The sequence below is a fragment of the Lytechinus variegatus genome, chromosome 5 (assembly GCF_018143015.1).
Source record: "Lytechinus variegatus isolate NC3 chromosome 5, Lvar_3.0, whole genome shotgun sequence".
Classification (NCBI taxonomy): Eukaryota; Metazoa; Echinodermata; class Echinoidea; order Temnopleuroida; family Toxopneustidae; genus Lytechinus; species Lytechinus variegatus.
The window spans coordinates 38,834,054-38,839,276 of NC_054744.1; positions in this window are offsets into that span (position 1 = coordinate 38,834,054).

The following is a 5,223-nucleotide window of genomic DNA, read 5'->3' on the forward strand; positions in this document are numbered from 1 at the left end:
GCTATACAGTGCGTATCAAAAAAAAAGTTTGCACTTTGAAAAAGCTCTGGAAATTAAAAATATATACAACTGTGGGATATTTTTTTCACATATGATTTTGGGTTTGAGTCTCATCAATCCAATGACAGTAAAAAGTTTGGCCGAATGTTACACTTGAGTGAGCACTGTCCATTTTTGTAAGTCTCGCAGAAATGCTCGTTTGCACGCTGTGTCGGTTACACTTCGTAATTCCGAAGGTTCTTTATTCTGAAGGTTCGTAATTCCGAAACACGTAAATTGCCTATACCTCGATGTTCGTTAATCCGAAAACGTAAAAGGGTTCTTTAATCCGAACATTTGTGGCGTTATTCCGAAGGTTCGTTATTCCGACGGTTCGATAATCCGAAAACGAAATAAGGTTCGATGCTCCGAAGGTTCGTTGATCCAAAAACGAAATAAGGTTCGCTGTTCCGAAGGTTTGTTAATCCGAAAACGAAATAAGGTTCGTTAATCATTTCGTTTTCGGACTAACGAACCTTCGGAATTACGAACCTCATTTCGTTTTCGGATTAACGAACCTTCGGAATTACGAACCTCACTTCGTTTTCGGACTAACGAACCTTCGGAATTACGAGCCTCATTTCGTTTTCGGACTAACGAACCGTCGGAATTACGAACCTTCGGAAATACGAACCTTCGAAATAACGAACCTTCGGAATATCCGAACCTTCGGAATAACGAAGCTTCGGAATTACGAATGTATGCGCGCTGGGTCAAGGGGAAAGGGCGAAATCAAAATTACCCTGCGAAACATTTGTTATGTGTTTCCCTTGCACTTTTAGTCAATTGAAATGAAACGGATACTTTCAAGCATTTTGTAACAAATTTGCCACCCAAATTCAAATTTCAACACTTAGTAAGCACAACCTTTACACTTTTGTACCAGCTGGATCTGAGGACATACACAGCAAAAAACTGTGGTGTTAACCGGTGTACATAGAGGACCATGCACACCAGTAATTTTACACCTACAGGTGTTATTACAACACCTTTTGTTGTTAGATTTACACTGTTTGGTGTTACATTTTATCTCTAGGGTGTAATTTTAACACCTCAGGGTGTGGTCCTCTATTAACACCAATTGGTGTCAGTTTTAACACCGCATTTTTTACAGTGTAACTGAATCTGAACAAATGTTTATATCAGACATCTCCAGCATTTGTTTACTTAGTTTTATCATTTAAACTAGGATTACATTTCATTTTTCTTTTAATACTTGTTTCTCCACACTTTTCCCTAGCTTGACAATGATTAAGCAATGAAAATCAAGCCTAATCGATTTCATGTAAATCACAGCTCAGGGTTAAGCAAACATCGTCACGATGGCCTCGGTGTATGGGGCAGTGGGGTGGGGCGTAATGCACTCTTCGAAGTGTTTTCGACAAGGAAACAAGTTTTAAAAAAGGTAAAAGATATCTTCAAATCAATTTTACTAGCTAAATTCCATGTGTTTTTCACGATTAAGGTCTATTTCAAAGTTCTGCGCAAATCATTTTTCACTAACTTTTCAAATGTAAGTGGTGCTCACTCAAGCGGAAATATTTTTAGACAATTATCGTCATTTGCTTAAATGAATCTGTAGCAATGTTAAAATGTGAACAAATCCTCAGGATATTACAAATGTATAATTTTAAAGGACTTTTTCTAAGTGTAACCTTTTTTTATACGCACTGTAGAATTCGTCTGTGTAGTGATTGCGAAAATGCCCTAATGACAGGGGCGCGACCATCGCTTATGGTCATGATGATATTTGAAATGATGAAGAAATCAAAATAATAATAATCAACAGGTGAAAACGAGGAGAAAGAAGGAGGTAAAGAAGAAAACAAGTATTGCAGGTTGTATATTCTGGGTCTGGTAACTATAAGACTTCCCAATTTTTGTCTCTGATCTCAAAAAAAAGAAGAAAAGAAAAGAAAGACGTCACTTCTTGCGTCACCTTGCAAGGCTACATAAAACACTCAGGGATGGTATCAGACCTGAGAATCGACCATTGGTGTGCTCAACTCAACATCTAACATTTTCATTTAATTTCGTATAAAAATATTCGATTTCACAATTTTCCTTCCATTGAACACATCATGAATTCATGGTCCTTGAGTGATGAGTTAACATAATTTTAGAGTGTACAAATAAAAGAATTCTTTACTAAACTTAATTGCCAGCCGCTCTCAAAGTTGAAAGCCCGAGCCCCGTCTCTACCAGCCCGATCAAAATAAGAAATAGTACGGCCAAACCTCATGTTTTTGAAAATCGATGATGATAAAGTGCAATAGAGCATGCAATAGTCGGTAATATTTCATCATTTTCAATTGTTGTTGTCATGATTATTGATATAAGTTGTAGCAACTCTTACTTTTGATATCTTATGAAAGTAATATTTAGGGCGTATATAATAGACTAGAAGCCTAGCGAGTCTGTTTAAAATACTTTCATTTTGGGAATGTGCAATTTGAATTTTTTGGTGGATTAGTGTGACAAATATCTCATCTGATCGGAAAGTATGCTGTGAAGTTGACTTATAACATCCCTGTAACTGAACGGGCAATAGTTAAATTCATTTCCCTGAATATTGCTTTTATAAGGCAAAATGCAGGGAATATACCAATGTAGTTATCGACCAGTCGATTATGTTGTTATATCTATTTGCTTTTTTCAAATATCTATGATATTTCGGTATGAAAGTAAAGATATGTTGATTTGATTTCGAAGATAATTTATCTATTCAACCATTATCTTCGTGGATAACCAAGGATTGAACACATCTCGGTCAGTAATCTGAAAAATATCTTACATTTAGCAGTGAAAATTTATATATATTTGAATCGTAGTAGTTAATGAAATTAAGATTTTCTTATATTCTACCTTCATGGACGACATATTTTTTTTCAATCTAAATAGAAATGTTCAATCGGTGTAAAGATCCGAAAGGTAACCATTATGATAAATGGTCGAATTGGCACCTTATGTTTAGTAAAATGCTAATAATATAAATTTATAGCGTTGGGTAATTCCATGTGCTTGGCTAAAATTATGAAATTGTATTTTGAAATTTCCTATGTTTGCAGTGTAACCATAAATTTATACTGAAATTCAAATCCTTTGTTATTTCAAACATGTATGTTATTTTCGTCTTGCAACATTTCTAAAAGTAATGCATATACTGACAGACTATATAAGGCCTAGTAGTCATTTCATTTTACTCAATCAATTTTATAATCTTTTGCATGGATGGTACGAATGCAGGACGGAAGAATTTTACTTCTTGCAACAATTATACATGTTATCAACACAGATATGGGTTTCGTCCAATAAAAAATTATCTATTCTATATACAATTCCATCCCTCATTTCGTCTCGGATCAATGTCTTGTATCGTTGACTATATTAGAAAGGCATTTATTATCAATAAACTTTCATTTCTACTATCGAGAATGAAATACCATCATGATTAATCAATTCAATTCATTCAATTCATTCAATTCAAAATGGTTTATTAAGATAAAAACTTCCATCGCAGCACAGAGCCGAATTACAAAAAGTTTTTACAATATAAAAGATCGAAATCATAAGGAATAAGCATATAATATAGTTTGGAAAATAACAACCAAAACATAATACAGTAAAGCAACAAAGATGGTACACAAGATAAGATAAACAAAAGTTATCACAATACAAATGTGTTCAATGTGACATTAACGTCAATTACAAGAATGACAGGACTAAAACAAAAAATACAAAGTCAGAGAATCAATATGAGAAAAAGAATGAGACATACAAATTATAGAAAAAAGTACCAGATCTTGTACAATTAGGGATTAAATTAAATATATGAATACACAAAAGAGAGAATACACAAATAAGGAGAAAAATATAGGCATAATAACAAGATAGAAGAGAAAAGGGACAGAAGATAAAGGAAAGAAGCAGTAATTAGAATTAAATGCGAAAAACAAGAAAAATAGCATAATAAAAGAGATGGTGTAACTGATCAATAGTGAAAACATCTTAATTGGGGGATACAACGTAAATATATAACGAAACAAAATGAGGATAAGAGAGAACGATATCGAGGCTACAAAATAAATCTACCATTGCTCATACGTTATAAAGGTTGTAATTATAGTTGCTTAGTTATAAAGGCTGTATACCATAATTTGGTTATTTCGAATGGCAAACCTTATGACATTCCTCTGGATAAAATATATCAACAAACTCTTAAATAACAGGCAAAACATTCACTTTATTACGTTCTGATAAGTAATGAATGTGAAAAACTACTAGTATTTGTTTTATTTTGTATGTCTAAAATACAACTACAAGTACGAAAATACACATTTCCATCGTGCTGCATTGACTCACCTAAACTAATAAAACACATACTAATCATATATCAATTCGATCAGTTATAAGCTATATACGATTCTAATTTATGTAATTATAATTGTTAAGAATTTGTAACCACATTTTGTCTTCCCTTAAATTAAATAGTAACAAATGTAATCACAGCATGTGATACGGTTGGTGCATTTCCAATGCATTATTCACGTATCCCGAGATCAAGAAAGAAAACATTTAGACCTATAAAGGAATAATTCAAGCCTATAAGAACGCAGAGATTTAAGAATATTCAACAATAAAAGTTTCGGATATCATTTAAATTCTAAACACACAGGCCCGTATTCTGAAGACGGGTTTAACTTAAACTCAGGTTTAAAGTTGTGCTTTAAGTATGGGAAGCCAAAAGTATCAAAATTTTTATTAGGTTGTATGTTTCTTATGTTTACTGTGCTCTTTCCTGATTCATCGATGGTGAAGACAATCATCTATTTATACTTCTTACACAATTATTTATGAGTGATTTGAGAGCCGAATGAGCTGAAAGTATGATATCTCTACTGTTAGTGATTATGTAACAATTTGCTGTCCATACTTAAACCACAACTTTAAACCTGAGTTTAAGTTAAACCCGACTTCAGAATACGGGCCACTGACAATGGGAGAAACACCTATACCACATAAACCTATATACATAATGAGCAAACTTATTCTATTCTTACGCTTAGTTTGTCTTTTTGAATATGATATAAGACTAACATCTAAAATTCATTTTCATTTCTTTGTTCATTTTTTATCTCAATGCACGAAACAGCTTGTCTTTTAACTACTGATAATTGTGCAGCT